Raw genomic sequence first — 17,332 nt, forward strand, 5'->3', positions numbered from 1 at the left:
GCATGATAACAAGGCTAGAACAGCCATAACGTGTAACACACATGGTGCGGGTGGTAGAATGAGAGGATCAAAGAAACCCGGGTTTCTTGTGGTGGATTGGTCATGCAAACTCTAGACTTCCTGAGAGAGAGAAAGAAAGAAAGAAAGAGAGAGAGAGATGCGGAAAAGGGACACATTTAGCATGTTTAAACTCCTGGAAATGGGAAGATGCATCAGACACAAACTAAAGGGAGGACACTGGCTTGGTGATTGACCAGTGGGCAGCAAAAACCCAGTCTTTGCAGGGTGAAAGTCTAATGACTGCTGTTATTTAGTGGCAGTACATTTGAAAAAAGAAAACTGCCAGAATTAGGAAGCTAAGCCCCCGCCAACTAGGGGTGGGCTAGGGCAGATGAGGGTTTGCAACTTATAGGTCATCAGATCACAGAGACAGATCTAGACCTGACTGAGAAAGAGTTCATCACCCGGAGATCCTGGACTTTGATCTGGAGGTGATGCCTGGTTGGAACTTTGCTATTATCTTTTTTAAGGAGGGGGTGTGTGTCTTCTAGGTAGAGGAAAGGTACACACAGATAGCTGGGTGGCCAAAGGGAGAGGTGGTAGTAGAGATTGCAAGTTAGTCCCTAATAGCCATTCTTCTCTTCTTCCTCAGACATAGAACCTTCAAATGTTAATTGGGCACTTGGTTGCTTGACCTAAAATGATTTCTCAGCTGCCGTTTTTACTGTTATGGCCAGCAGACTAAGTTCAGGCCAGGAGTATGTACACGGGACATGTTTGTGTATTTGCTGGCTTGTGTATTTGCTGAGCAACATCCCTAGAGGGGAGAATGGGGGTGCTCTTCTTTTGCGCTTTCTCCTTGCTACTGGCCGGAAAGAGGACATGTGAGCTGGAAGCGGAAGAAAGATCTTCAACCAAGTGGTAATGTAGAAGCCAAGTGATGAGGATAGCAGACAGAAGGCAATGGGGTCACTGTTATTTGTTGTCCCAGTACAAATTGGCTATGCCTATGCTTTTGTGAGAGGAAAAAAGAGTATTTTTGGTTCTAATCCTCACATTTCCCCTCAGATATATATATATATAAAATCACAAAAAACCCCATTGTTGCATTAAAAAAAAATGACCCATGCACCCACCACCACCACCATCCAAAGGAAGGGACTTGAAGAAAAGGCAATGTAGAGAGGTGGAAATAGGGAGCTGAGCAATGTTTTGTGTTCAGTTTGATTATCAAGAGGCAAAAACAAGCAAACCAACAAAGCCATGGTTTCTTTTCTTTCAGAGACCATCTTATTTGAGTGAAAGGCCTTGGATCTTCTCCTTGGAATTTGCGGATGGGGCTGCTGTGCAACTTGACTAGCAATTACACAGCAGGCAGGTGTCCCTGATCTTGGCTTGATCCACCCCCGGGTATGGACATTTTCTCCAGTGTGTATTTGCCAGAAGCAAGCTTCTATTTTCTTTCACATTGGGCATAGATTGCATTCATAAATGGGCAAATGGCTTGATTTAGTGTTATATGGCGGCACATTAATAATTTAAATGCTACATAAATGCCACATAAAGGTAAAATATTTTAGGAAACTTGCATTTATTAGCCCAGTTATGATACTACATAACAATGGATATGATAACAACAGTATGATGCTGGCCATTTAGAATAGATGCATCTATATTCTATTTATATCAAAAATACTCTATAGATAATATATTATTCAAATGGGATGATTATACCACACTGAAAAGTCTAATGCTAAAAGCTAATATTTGAAGGATTTAAATGTCGTAAACATTTCAAATGCATACGCAAGTAAAAACCCACAATACCCTTTGCTTCTAATTAAATCTTACTCAGAAGTGTGGTATTCTAAAGAGGTTTAAAGTTGAGCTCTTCTGATGTCAGCCATGGTGGGTGAGTGACCCAGAGCCCTGCTCACACGGCTCTGGTCCCAGGCCCCGATGTGCTCCCCCAGGAGCAGGGGAATGCCCTGGGGGCAGGGGATGTCTGTGGAGGCAGTTAGGTGAAAACCTCTCTCGGTCAAGGCCTTATTTAACTTGGGAGGTGACTATAGCCCAGAGGGTATTATCCCATGGCTTCTTCCTCCTTGGGCAGTGAGACTCCAGACTAGGCTTGGTAGGTCCTTGGAGCTCTGTGGTGTGACGACACAAAGTGCTTTTTGTATTAGTCTCCAGGTTGTGTGGTGGATTTACTAGAGAGAGCCTGCAGAGGGTGGAGGGGCGGAAAGGGAGAGGAGAAGTGATAAAGGGGAAGGGAAGTGCCAGGGTTACTCTTTATTGAGAGTACTCTGAGAAGAAAATCTCTCTTTTTTCCTCTTTCCTTCCTTATTTCCATCAAACTCTACTTTTCAAGAACTTGGGGAAAAAAGCCCCTTGACTCTCATATAATGTGGTATGAGAATATATAAAAGATTTACTTAACTTATTAATGAGGGAACCAGCAAGATAAGAGAGACTAGTGTATTCATTAAATTAAACAGACTTCTTGCTGAGAGGGGAACCTGGTGCAGGACTTGATCCCAGGACCTTGAGATCTTGATCTGAGCTGAGGGCAGGTGCTTACCTGACCAAGCCACCGAGGTGCCTCTGATTTTAGGTTATTAACCATGAAGGTATCCATGAGGTAATACGATCATTGGCCATGCGACTTTCAGTAATGTCAGAAATGGAAGTGAGCATTTAGCCAAAGGCTAATGCTGAAGTCAAAGTTGAAGAGTAGATTCAAAGACAGAGGAGGAATCCTTAGTTTTTATAGATTCCACAGCTTGTTTCTTCCTCCTGTTCCTCATATCCAGGCTGTCCCCAACCCACCCTCCCCACCCCAGTTCGAGTTAGTCTTAAAGACCCATGTCAACTCTTTTAATAGATATACCTACTCTTACACATAAGTGAGACATTTCTCTTCTGAGCAACTCTTATGTACATCTACATACTTCTACTGGAATATTTAAAACCATTTCTCTGTCCCTTAGATGGGCTGATCTTCCTGGAAAGGCAAAGTAACAAGAGCCTGAAAAACCACGATCCTGTATCAACCCTGTCATTTTTCCAGTTCATAGAGATCCTAAGGGGCTGTGTGTACACAAGAGAAGAAAAGCAAAAACAAATCAAAATCAAAATCAAGATCAATTAAGTCTTTATAATTAACCAGGGCTTTGGTGGCAAAGTCCAGTTCAGGACTCCAGCAAGTTGGGCAGGATCAGGTGGAGAATTCTTTCTCCATAGTTCATTCATTCAACAAAATTTTATTGAGTGCTGACTATGTATTAAAAATCATCTTATATGATGGAGATACAGGTGGAGTCACAAACAACAGCCAGAGAAGTAAGAAGATCGATTTTATTCAGGCGGTTGCAATAAGAGCACCCCAGATCTGAAGGTCACAGTGACTCAGCAGGAGGGTTTTGCCCTCGATATTATAGGGAGAGAAACGAAGCTGCAGATGGGGCGATCTACAGTTGAAGTATTTTTGGAAGTGGGGTAAGTCCAGTCAGTTATCTGAATAGGAAATGTCTTCCTCTGTGGTTAGATAGTGTGAGGGCACATGCAGATCTAATCGTAGCTAATCAATCAGGAGACAGGAATGGGAAGTTGGAGGTTCTGAGTCTGGCTTGGTCAGCAGGTTCAGGAAAAAGGGGAAAGATCTGTGTTTGACCTTGTTAGAGTGAACAAAACTATACAAGGCTCCTGAGCTCAGAGAGATAACATTCGAGTGGAGGAAGATAGACAATCAAACAGGTAAATACATTAATTATATGCAAATTGTTAAGTGCTTTGAATAAAGGCAGAATCAGCTAGAATGTGACATTTTTCTTTATGATGATGTGATTAGGGGAAAATTCTGAGGAGATGACATTTAAGGAGTGATCTGAAGGAAGTGAGGGAGGGAGCCTTCTGGATATCTGGGGATGAGTGATCCAGGCAAAAGGGGCTTGGAGTATAAAACCTTGGGGGGGGGTGTGGAGCATGCTTCTCTGCACATGATTAAGAGCAAGGAGGCCACCGAGGCTGGGAAGAGATGAGAGAGGAGGAGAGTGAGCATGTATAGGATCAAAGGAGTGGTTGGAGGCCAGATGACATGGGCCTTGTGAGAAAAGAGAAGACTTTGGAGGTTTGTAAAGTGGGTTCTCCATAAGCTTGTGTGTTAAGGACTCCGATGATGCAAAACCATATCTGAGATAACCAGGAGAAACTGAACAAGTGGCTTTTACCAGTAGAGGCTTGTCTGTCTAATTTTCTGTCTACTAGGCACTGGATCCAGTTAGCATTCTGAAATCTGACCTATCATAACCAAATTCCTCTTTTCTGGGCACGAGTGAAGAAGAGGATGGAACAAGAGAATTTTTATTATTTTCTTCCTTGAGTTTGACAAACCTATGGTCTGTTCCTGAAGGAGTATTGGTTTAATTGATCACTTACTATGTTCCTGGCACTGTTTTAAACAATTACATTTATGAATTAGCCTGATTCGCAAACGTATCCTCTAAATAATATGCTATTATTAACATCATTCTTCAGATGCTGAACATGGGATGAAGAGAAGTTAAATGCCTTGCTTAAGGACTCCCAGGGGCCAAGGTGCGATTCAATCGCAGGCAACTTGCTCTCTTGACCATTCTACTGATGGTGAAGTAGCTGATGCTGTGGAAAATCAGTGATATATCAGGTATATACTCACCTGAGACCAAAGTAGTTGACCACACAGCTTCTTTATGTTACCAGATTAGTTTATAAATTATGTCAAAGTAGAATTTAACCCAATTCCAATATAACATGGGAAGAATTGCTTCTGCTTTTCCCCTTCTTCCTGTTCTTGTGTTTGGATGGTGTTGGGTCATGGCAGTATTACAATGACCACCAGATGGCAGTATAACCCAACTTAATAGGATGCCAGAAATTTAATTTAAAAAAAAAATTTTTTTTTAAATTTGAGAGAAAGAGAGAGAGAGAGAGAGACAGACAGAGACAGGGTGGGGGAGGGGAGGGGCGGGAGAGAGAGGAACAGAGAGAGAAAATCTTAAGCAGGCTCCATGCCCAGTGTGGACCCCCATGGGAGGCTCAACTCAGGACCTGTGTGAAATCAAGAACTGGACAATTAACCCACGGAGCCACACAAGGCACCCTAAGTACCAATAATTTAAAAAAAAAAAAAAAGCCTTCCATCGAATAGTTTTTGCCTTCCTTCCTTTTGCATACACAAATGATGCCTCTAAATTGAATATTTTGTCTCAATCGCACAGAGAATCTGGCTCCCCCCGCCCCCCCTGCCCCTTTCCTCGGGTTCCAGGAGTCCTGGCCTTAGGATGCTGAAATTTTTGCGGTTCCTAGCTCTGGACAGCACCGTGATCTCACATTACCTACAGCCTGGCATGTTCATTCTTTTCTCCATTTCCTGAAGGACCTTGACCGTATTGAAGCTTGTCCTTTCATTTATGACGGTTGCCGAAGCCTCCAAGGAAAATGATTTTTCGGGCTGCAAAACCTAAGAATGTTCTACCTTGACCAAGTCACCTTTTTTTCAACAGAGCTCCTTAAGGAGATAAATCTACAAAAGAATCAAGGGAAGGGAAAGCAACAAGAATTTTTTGGGACATGGTTAAGAAATTCCTTCACATTTAACACCTGTGGTAGTCCCCCTTGTCTCAGCTAAGAGCTGACTCTCTCGTGGATGCTTCTGTTCCGTGGCCCTCCCAAGTGGAGGCTGTTCATGGTCCCACATTTGATGTTCAAGTCAAGGATCTTCTTTTACCTGAACCAGCTTTACCTTCCTCATTTTCAGGCTTCACTGTCACACAATGAAGACTCGAAGACTTCCATGCTTGCTCTGAGTCTTCCTGATACTGTCACTCACTGTGCCCATCTCTGTGTGTCCTTTCATAGCTTTTAAACTACCTTACTCTGGAAGGGCCCAAACTCCATCCTTAGTATTCTTTGTTGCACATTTTTAGAACCTGCTACTTGGTAGTCACTTATTAAAGAGTTACTGAATTAGATTGATTGAACGGATTGTTATTTTGTTTGTCTCCTAAAGCAGAGACATCTAGCAAATTGGGTTAAACTAGTAATCCTTAAGCTGGGGTACAGTAACTCAGAGGTATACAGTTACAGATAGCTTAAAGGAGATAAATGTCCAGATCCTCAGTTTCCACACATTCTTTCCTAAAACTTGTTTGCCTGAGAACCAGCCCATGATGAAGGAATTAACCTGATGTGTAAAAACCTCTGGGACATCAAACAACAGGATCCTTGAAACATGGTACCAGTGCTAAGACAGTGAATGACTCTAATCAAATGGCCAATCATTTTGCAAGTCAAGTGGTTTCTGAATTTTTGTCATCTGATTATTAATTTTTGTTAATAAGTGGTTATTGATTTTTAAAACATATAACTTAAAAGGAATTCAAAGAATTGGTTAACATTGTTAAAACAGAATTTCATCCTTTTTTTTTTACCAACTAATTTAGTTGAAAATATTTTGTCATTCCTCACAAATAAAAATAAATATAGCGATAGTATTGATGCTGAATATGTCAGCTTTAAGTAATATTTATCCCTGGGTGAATGAACTAATTGGAAAAAAAGTCCACCCATGAAATGCATTTCCAATGATATATTTTTATGTTTGACATTTGTCAAGATTTATAATTTACATCTACTATTTTGATCAGTAGTAAATAAAAATTGTATTAATATCTAAATTCAGAAGTAAATTTTTAGCACTTGGATTGTATGGCTACAAAAAGATTTAAATGCTATACATATCTTTGTTGCAGAAAAATGTGATAAGGGAATCTGTAAAATGCTTTCAAGCATAAACATATATGAAGATAAATTTCTAGGGGACAGTGAAGTAAAAATACAGGTTAAGGAGAAAAAAGAATTTTGTAAAATTTTTAATTTTAAAAACATCTTGTCTTTTAAAAAGGTTTGATAGTGGGTGTCAAATTGCTATGGCATTTAGATTCTGTGGGATGCATTTGAATGAGTAAAGTAGCAGTTTTATTTTAAATGTCAGTATTATAATGTGCTGGAAGTTATATCACTTGCAACTATTTAAATTTAAACAATTTCTTTAACAATCTTGAATGTCAATTTAAAAATGTGTGAGAGGGTATGTAATTTTTCCAAATCCTTTTAGGATGCCCATGAGTAAAATGTTCCAGGTCACTGGGCCCTAAGGACATGGACCTCATGTCCAAATCTTCTTTGACTTGGTGTGAATGGTATCCTCCTTCCTTTGCCCAATATTGATTCTTGGAAGTTACTATTCAAACGGGATGAAGAGTTTACAACTACAAATCTTAGAGCAGAAATAGCCAAAGGGAAGATTTCTCCATTGCCTTTACACACACATACACACACACACACACACACACCCCTTTACACATGTTCTGAAATCTGACTGCTTAGAGCAGTACTCCTTCTCCCTGACAAAAAGTGATCTCTCAGTTGTCAGAGGAGATAGAGAGGGGTTTGGTACAGCTCCCAAATGATACCTTGAAACTAAGGAATAAAATAAATTAAACTAGGTATGACAAATTGGGATCAGCTTATAGTATTGAGTTGTGGCACATGTGAATGTTTAACCCATGCTCACTATTTGAACACTTGCCAATAAGCTACAATAATATTCAGCAACTGCTACGTGATTTTTGTGTTCTCACCTAAGAATGTGGGAGATTTCCCAGAATTTGTCCTGTTTAGTATTATACTGGGTGCATTTACCTAGATGTTTGGTGTTTAATATGTTGAATTTTCTGTTTATTTTGGATTGAATGTTTAAAAGTGGATAAATGCCCAAGGGACTCATAAACATTATTGTCTGGATAATAAGTAATAAATATTTAACGTCTGTGGGGTATCCATAAAATCAAAATTTATGACATGCCCCAGGACTCTGGGCTCTCTGCTGTGCTGTGGATTTAGAACAATCAGAAGTGAGATTCCTTTTGAGAATGGACATTGCTTATGCACGAATTCACTATATTAGCAGTATAAAAAGGGAACGTAATTATCAGTGCTTTAGAGACTAAAAATGTAAGGAGCATTGCATGAGTAAGTTCTTGATGATGAATTTGAAAACAGATGAAATGTGCAAACTTTTAAGAAATATAAATTAAGGGAGTGATGTCAGCAAGATGGGGGACTAAAAGTTTCCAGCCCTCATCATGTGTGTGAGTCATACTAGCAATGTAAAAAATAAGTAATTCTAAACATAGACAACTCCTTCTGAAGATATAAAAGAGGGAATGTGATTCTCCTTATTTTGTGAAAATAGCATAACTTTGATACTAAGACCTTTTAAGGATGATATAAGAATCATCATGCATTACAGGTGGGTCTTGTTTAAGAAGAGACACAAAACTCATAATCAAATTAGCAGCAATCTGAATCTATCTTTTAAAGATAAGACACTACCTCTGGAAAACTGGATTTCATCCTGGGAAGAAAAGCTATTTTAAGATAAGGAGCCTTTTAATGTAATTCAACATATTAAGAGATTAAAAGAGAAAATACATATATAGTTATTAAAAGTCTTAGCAAATGAGGTATAAAAGGGAACCTTCTTAACATGAAGAAGTTAATGTCATTTACAAATAATCTACAGCAAAATCACAGTCCATTATTAATTATGAATTCCTAAAGACATTATCTTAAGACTGGAACAATTTAGAGAATGCTGCCATCACTACATTCCCCCCCCCCGCCCCAACACTGTACTAGGTTCCTAGCCTGAACATTGACATGAGAGCAGGAAATAAAAATTCAAATAGTTGGAAAGGAAGAATGAAAAATGTCATTGCTTGTGGATGATGGAAGACTTCGTGGTTGCTCTGAATCTCCCTCTCTGTTTTAAGCCTTGACACTGTCACTCAAAGTTCCCACATCTACCTATCCTTTTATAGCTTTTTAACTACCTCACTCTGGAAGGGCCCAAACTCTATCCTTTATATTCTTTGTTGCATATTTATAAAATCTGCTACTTGACAGTTAGTTATTATTCAGTTATTACATTAGATGGATTGAGCTGATTATCTTGTATTTGTCTCCTGAGCTAGAGGTATCTAATAAACTGAGTTAGACTGGCAATCTTCAAACTGGGGTGCCCTACCTTCGAGGTACAGTTACGGATAGCTTAAAGGGAATACAATGCCAGATTCTCAATTTCCACATATTCTTTCCTAAAAAACTCCAAACAGCCTATAATTTATAAAATAGATATATCTCAATTTCTCTATTTGGAAAAATCTAGATTGTAACGTTGGCTGTTTTTATGAGAATTAAATAGGATGGTGTGTAGTTTCCCCACAGTGAAGTTGGGAAGTTTCTCAGCTTCTAGGAGGCAGGTTTGTGAATGAATTCTGCTAATCTTAAGAACGTTCACAAGACCTTGGTCTGAAGCAGACCAAGGGGTGTGTGGAGAACAGCCTTCGTTTTGCTGGCATGTACTACCTGCAGAAGTATCTAGATTATAAAGAGAACAATGGTTGCAGGACTTAATTCTGACTCAGAAACACATTTATAGGTAGCGATCACTGTTGTTGCTCATCAAATTCTTAGCGTTTAGTGCTTGGCAGCAGCAGCGGCTAGTGACTGTGGTAGCCGTTTTTTCACAAGACCAGTCCTGTGGCAGGGTTGTTGCTGGTGCCCTTGGAAACTTAAACATCATCTGTTTCTCTAGCCCTTCTAGTGATTTTAGGAACCAGCTGACAGTTCGTATTAAGGTATTTTCTGCTGAAATTAGCCTTAGCTGAGGCTAGTTTGCAGTAAGTACTTTCCTAATACATAATTATTTTTACTTCTTTATTATACATGTGCATTTCATATAGTTGTTTTATTGTGTTTAGACAACTCCTTCCTTCTTCCTTCCTTCCTTTTTAGAGAAAGAGAAAGAGAGAGGGAGAGTGTGGGCAAGTGGGGATTGATCTCACAACCCTGAGATTATGACCTGAGCTGAAATCAAGAGTCAGACACTCAACCAACTGAGCCACCCAGGTATTTGTATTTCTTGCCAGTTAGTCTTATTATATTCTTTTCATGTATTTTATTTTCATTGTTATTTAAAATTTGCTTCAATGATTGTAAAATAGTCTAACATTTAAATTTATTTTATCCTGAGACGTTTATGTTATTTCCAGGTTTTGGTTAGTGTAGTCAGTGTATCAATAATCTCGTTTATGCATTGAGCTTTTTTCTTCCTTTGAATCTCTTCTGAGGATCTATTTGTAACTGAACTTGGGAGGAGGGTTCACTGCTTGGGCTGCATTGAATGGAGTACAACCCAAGGAAATGTGAAAAGCAAAGAACGTTTTATTACTGGTTCAAGCAAGGAGACAGCTAGCTCTCAAAGCACTGTTATCCTACGGGTTAGTACAGGAAGCTTCTATTCCATCCATGTATGGGGTGGGGGGCTGGAGCTCGCACAGGCCCTTTTGGTTCAGTTGCACATGTTTAGTACATCAACATGCTAGCACATACATTGTATGTTCAAAAATGGTGGAAAATAGGAGATCTTAGTATTACAGTGAGCTAAAGGTACCTTCAGGTCAGCTCAGAGGGTTTCTGTGCAGGTCCAGGATACTGTTCAAGTTGTCCTTCCGTATGGGTCATGTGATCCACCATATCCAAGGGTGCTTGAAGCATCAGTGGCAGATAGTGATCCTTTCTGGAAACTTTCTCTGGCCCCCATCTGTGAATCACAGTGCAGGCCTTAAGATTTTGGAACAAGACCCTGCCAGCATCTATAGGTAACTACTTTCCTTTTGGGGACAACTCTTAGCCTGCTAAGGGCCTAAGTAGAGACTGAATGATACTGCAGGACATCAAGTTATTTTATGACCTAAAGTACATGATTAGGCCTAAGTAGGCACTGAATGCACAAGCCCAAATTCCTGGTGTTCCAATTTCTGCTACATTGCCTTCTCTCTTCCAGCCTGCACCTGTGGCTTCATAAGCGTTCCTTATATTCAAGTGTCAGAAGAAGAGAAGACTTGGGTCTGGTTTATAGATGGACTACTCTGCATGATATCCAGGCACCAGCCAAAAATGAACAGCTGTGACACAATGGTCCCTCTCTGAGACATCCCTAAAGGACAGTGGTGAAGGGAAATCCTCTCATTGGGCAGAACTTTGAATAGTGTGCCTGTTTGTTCCCTTTTATTGGAATGAGAAATGTCCAGATATGCAATTATATACCAATTTGTGAGCTGTGGCCAATAGCATGGCTGAATGGTCAGGGACTCGGAAGGAAATGATTGGATAATTAGTGAGGGTCATTTGGAGAAGAAGTATGTGTAAATAACTTGATGAATGGGCAAAAAATGTGAAGATATTTGTGTCCCATGCAAATGCTCACTGAAGTGTGACTTCAGCAGAAGAGGTTTTTTCTTTTCTTTTTTTTTTTTTAAGTTTTATTTATTTATTTGAGAGAAACTGCGAGTGAGTGGTGGTAGGGGCAAAGGGAGAGGGAGAGAATACTCAAGCAGACTCCCTGCTGAGTGCAGAGTTGAACACAGGGCTTGATTCCACAATCCTGAGGTCATGATATGAACTGAAATCAAGAGTTGGATGCTTCACTGACTGAGTGTCTCAAGGCACCTGGCAGAAGAGGGTTTTAATAATTGTGTAGTTAGGATGACCTGTTCTGTGTATACCTGCCAGCCTCTTTCCCCAGCCACTCCAGTCATCACCCACTGAGTTCACAAACAAAGTGGCTGTGGTGGCAGGATAGAGGTTATTCATGGGCTCAGCGACACAGACTTCCACTCATTAAGGGCACTATGACCACTGCTAAAGGTCCAGGCATTCTTGACTCTATTAGACTCAGAAGTCCAAGTCACAGTAATTCTAGGCAACCCTTCTATATTCCCCAAGGGAGCCTTCTATAACCTATGGGCATAACAGGTAAAACAAATTAAACTAGATGTGTCTATTGATAATATATTTCTAAAGCAATTGCCAGTGGCAGTGGCCCTTCCGGTTTTCTTTTCTGCTAGTCTAGCTACGAATGTCCTCACCCAGCATGATTGTTGGAATAATCCCAAATTCCTAGCCTTTCCTGTGGAAACCACCAAAAGGGAACCTGTCCAACTGCCTTTTTTCAGTTGAAAACAATAAGTACACCACAGTATCAGCTAAATCAAGGACCAAAGGGCCTTCATTGGTGATATACTGGATATCACTAGGCCCACCATCTCACCCTTTAATAGCCCTGTCTGGCCAGTGTTAAAACTGGCTACCAAAGAATAGAGATTTACATTTGATTATCAAAACTTAAATGCACAGGTTTTTGCCATTAAGATTTCTGATATTATACGGATGATAGACGCCATCTGAAAACCTCAGGACACCTACTTTGCTGTTCTAGGTCGAGCCAACATGTTTTACTCAGTCTTTATAACTGAAGACTCACAACCTTAATTTGATTTTCATTTTGAGGGCACCCAGTGTACCTTTACTCCGCTGCCCAGAGTTATCTAAATAGCCCCGCCATCATCTATAATCTATTCAGACAAAATCTAAATTTACTCAGTTCTTTACTGCTCCCTCTCTATTATCAATATATTTGCTTTTTCTTTCTTTTTTTTTAAGATTTTATTTATTTATTTGACAGACAGAGATCACAAGTAGGTAGAGAGGCAGGCAGAGAGAGAGAGGAGTAAGCAGGCTCGCTGCCGCGCAGAGAGCCCAATGCGGGGCTTGATCCCAGGACCCTGAGACCATGACCTGAGCTGAAAGCAGAGGCTTAACCCACTGAGCCACCCAGGTGCCCCTAGTCTGTACTTTCTAATTAAGTTTTTCTTTTCAGCTTATCTCTGAATTCAGGCAAAGACTCTTTGGGCAAAGCATTCCATGATATGAACTAAAACTACTTCCTCAAGCAGTAAAGAATAACATGAGCCAGCAAGATCCCATGTGATTTACCCCAAAACAATAATCAACCTGACTTTATTGCCCACCTACACATTCCCACTGACTTTGTCCCAAATTTCCCTTCTATAAACCAAGAAGTGTTTTTAGCACTTTGGAGACAGTCTTTGAGATATTCTGCTGTCTTCTGGGGTTGACCTCACTGAAATAAATTCCTTTCTTGTCTCACCATCACTTGTCTCTCTGCCTTTGGATATCGTTGGTGGTGAGTGGCTGAACCTGGCCTGTTTGGGATCCCTAGAGCCAGATGCTCCTCGGCTACATTGCAGCCCTGAAGCAGGCCTCCACAACCTGCAAATGAACAGATGTGTATGAGTTCCAAAAAAAAAGTCTATTTACATAAAATAAGAGACTGGCTTGGGAGCTGAAGTTTGCTGAACCCTACTTTGGACAAACAGGTTTATTTTTTATACCCTAATGCAGTCTTCTATAGTGTTTACTGTTTTCTATTTAACAATTATTTGCTTATGTCAATATGCGAAGCTATTTTCTTATTCCTTGTTTCATATTATTTTTACATTTCACACTTAGAGAGATTATCCATGAAGAATATTTTTCTTTTTATGGAGGTCAGTATTCCTTTTTATCTATATATCCAAATTTCCTTGCAACATTCATTTAAGAGTTCATCTTTCCCCCAGCTTTGTTACAAATCAGATCGCTTTATGTTTGTGAACTTTTTGAGCCCTTTGGCCTGTTCCATTTTTCTATTTCTCTATCCTTGTCCTAAACCAGAGTGTTTATTTAACAATAGAGCTTAAAAGTAAATCTTTAGGAGCACCTGGGTGGCTCAGTGGGTTAAGCCTCTGCCTTCGGCTCAGGTCATGATCATGCTTGGCAGGGAGCCTGCTTCCTCCTCTCTCTCTCTGCCTGCCTCTCTGCCTACTTGTGGTTTCTCTCTGTCAAATAAATAAATAAAATCTTTTTTAAAAAAAGTAAATCTTTATATAAGCTAGTCAATTCCTGCGACTTTGTTCTTCATGATTATCTTGGCTATATTTACCCTATGAAATGCCTCATTGCTATGTAACAAAATAAGACACAAACTTTATGTCTTAAAACAACAAAATTTACTGTTCTTTCCCCTCTTGCAAGATAGCGTGTGAAAGAGCTGAGAAGGCAGATCAGATACTAAGGAGAAGAAACCTGAAGCCAAGATGGCTGATGCTGGTGGCAGGATGAAGAAGGGTAAACTCAAAGCTAAAACACCAAAGGAAGGGAAACCCCACCACAGCCCAAACCCTGTGCTAGCCGAGGAATTGGGAGATATTTCCCAAGGGCTACGTATTTCAGAAAGGCCATGTACAACAGGAAGTATTCAGCAGCTAAATCCAGAGTTGAAAAGAAAAAGGAGAAGATTCCTGCTACTGTCACAAAACCAGCTGGTGGTGACAAGAACCGTGGTACCTGAGTGGTTAAACTTCCCCAAATGCCTAGGTATTATCCTACTGAAGATGTGGTTTGAAAGCTTTTGAGCCATGGCAAAAAAACATTTCAGGCAACATGTGAGAAAACTTCAAGCTAGCATCACTGGTGGCACCATTAAAACAAAAAAGATTTTATTTATTTGCTTGAGAGATAAAGAAAGATAGAGAGCATGAGTGGGGGAAAGGGCAGAGGGAGAGAAAGGAGAAGCAGACTCCCTGCTGAGCAGGAAACCCCATTCAGGGCTTGATTCCAGGACCCTGAGATCATGATCTGAGCAGAAGGCAGATATTTAACTGACTGAGCCACAAAGGTGTCTCTCCTGTCACTATTGTGATCATGTTCACTGCACTCTACAGGGGCAAGAGGGTGGTTTTCCTGAAGCATTAGAACAGTGTGGCTTGCTACTTGTGACTAGACCTCTGACCCTCAATCGAGTTTCTACGAAGAACACACCAGAAATCTGTCATTGCCACCTCCACCAAAATTGCTATCAGTAGTGTGAAAATTCCCAAGCATCTCACTGATGCTTATTTCAAGAAGAAGCTGTGTAAACCCAGACGCCAGGAAGGTGAGATCTTCAACTGGGAAGAAGAGAAATGTGAGATTATGGAGCAGTGCAAGGTTGGTCAGAAAGCTGTGGACTTTTCTGGAAACATTGAAACTAACAAAAAACCATCAAAACCATCAAAAAACTGAAATCTTGCCATTTGCAACGATGTGGATAGAACTAGAGGGTATTACGCTAAGCGAAATAAGTCAGTAGAGAAGGACAATTCTCATATGATCTCTCTGATATGAGGAATTTGAGAGACAGGGTGGGAGTTCGTGAGGGCTAGGGAGGGAAAAATGAAACAAGATAGGATCGGGAGGGAGACAAACCATGAGACTTTTAATCTCAGGAAAAAACCCGAGGGCTGCTGTGGGTGAGGGGGGTTGGGAGGATAGGCTGGCTGGGTGATGGACATTGGGGAGGGTATTTGCTATGGTGAGTGCTGTGAACTGTGTAAGACTGATGATTCAAAGACCTGTACCCCTGAAACAAATAATACACTATATGTTAATTTAAAAAAAAAAGAAAAAAGAAAGAAAGCAAGCTGTGGACTAGCAAATTTTGCCAAAACTCAAAGCTGTTCCTCAGCTCCAGGGTTACCTTTGCTCTGTGTTTTCTCCCACAAATGGAGTTTACCTTCACAAACTGGTGTTCTACATTTCTTACAAAGAACCTCACGAAATAACTGATCTGTTAAAACAATGAAGACAACAACAAAACAACAACAAAATTTATTATCCTCCAGGTCTGTGGGTCTGAAGTCAAGGATGGCATTTTTGGGCCCTTGTGCAGAGTCTCAATGCTGAAATCAAGGTATCAGCAGGCTGTGCTCTCATCTGGAGTCTGAGGTCCTCTTTGAAGCTCATCTGTATTGTTGGTTGAATTAAGGCCATTCTGTCCTTAGTTACAGGACTAAGAGCCCCCTTTGCCTGTTGGCAAGGAGTTGTTCTTAGCTCCTTGTGGTCACTTTCTGTTGCTTATGTGTTTCTATATATATTTTTTCCCCTTTCACTTTATTATTTATAAAGCCATACAATGGGTTGCAAAGAAAGGAAGCAGGAAGCAGCCATACAGGAGTAGGCCAGCATTGGTGTATAATACATTCATGTCTGGGGTAAGCAGCACAGGTCAGGATTTATACAAGGTGGCACTTCATCTTTAGAGCCAATAACAGTATACTGAGTTTTCTGAGTTTCGAATCTTTCTGACTTTCTTTTCCGTCACTAGTGGAAGAAAGCTTTCTTTTTTAAGAGCTCATGTGATTAAATCAGGCCCACCCACATAATCTCCTTATGTTAAGTTCAACTGTGCCATATAAACTTAATCATGAGTGTAATGACTCATCATAGTTTTAGGCTTCAGAGAGTAGGGCAAGTCATCTTTGGGGAATTACTTTAGAAATTCTGCCTACTGCAGTCTACCCTCTGGCTTCCAAAGATTCTCTCTGTCCCAAATGCAAAATACATTTACCTCCTCCTGTGGTTCTGTCATTCCATTTTCATCATCAACCAAAAGTCCAAAATCACATCTGAATGTTGTCAGCTCAAAGATTCCAGATCCTCTATTCCTTGTTCCCTCTTCTTTAACAATTCTTCCCTCATTTTCCCTCTCCTCTTGCATTTTACTATAAGCAACAAGGAGAAACCAGGTTGTGCCTTTAATAATTTTCTTGGAAATCTCCTTTGCGAAGTATCCAAGTTCAAAATCTGCAAATTCTTTCTGCATAACTGAAGGAGACAACTCCACAAACTTTCTGCCAGTACATGAGAAGGATTTTCTTCTTCCAGTTTCCAATAACATGTTCCTCACTTTTTTCTAAGCCTTTACCAGCTGCCTCTTTTGCATGCCCATTTCTAGAACAGTCTATTATTTATTTATTATTTATTTATTTGCCAGAGAGAGAGAGAGAACACAGGTAGTCAGAGTGGTAGGCAGAGGGAGAGGAGAAGCAGGCTACATGGTGAGCAGAGAGCCCGATGTGGGGCTCAATCCCAGGACACTGGGATCATGATTGGGCTGAAGACAGACACTTAACCAATTGAGCCACCCAGGTGCCCCTACAACAGTCTCTTTAAGCAATTTAGATTTTTCTATCCTGTTCCTCAAAATGTCCCCAAACTCCAACCCCTGCCCAATTCCCAAACTAACAGTTTTAGGCATTTGCTATGGCAGCATCTTCTTTCTAGGTACCAAACTCTCTTTATTTTCTCTTGCTGGATAAGAAATTACCACAGATTTAGTGACTTATACAATACCTTTTTATCATTTCATAGTTTTTTAGGCCAGAGTTCTGGCATGTCATGATTGAATTCTCTGTTCAGGGTCTCACAAAGCCAAATTCGAGGTATCAGTTGGGTTGGGCTCTCTCCTGGAAGCTGTTGGGAAGAATCCTTTTCTAAGCTCAGT

At 40.4% G+C, this 17,332-nt stretch overlaps 1 pseudogene across 1 annotated transcript; it reads left to right on the top strand.

The window, feature by feature from the left end:
* Window positions 1-8,342: 8,342 nt before the first annotated feature.
* LOC308347120 (large ribosomal subunit protein eL6-like) lies at window positions 8,343-15,631 on the top strand (annotated as a pseudogene). Its single transcript has 4 exons — window positions 8,343-8,353; window positions 14,072-14,481; window positions 14,687-15,012; window positions 15,482-15,631. The product of its transcript is annotated as a large ribosomal subunit protein eL6-like (transcript).
* Window positions 15,632-17,332: the final 1,701 nt, after the last annotated feature.

Source organism: Martes martes (genome assembly GCF_963455335.1).
Source record: "Martes martes genome assembly, chromosome: 8".
Classification (NCBI taxonomy): domain Eukaryota; kingdom Metazoa; phylum Chordata; class Mammalia; order Carnivora; family Mustelidae; genus Martes; species Martes martes.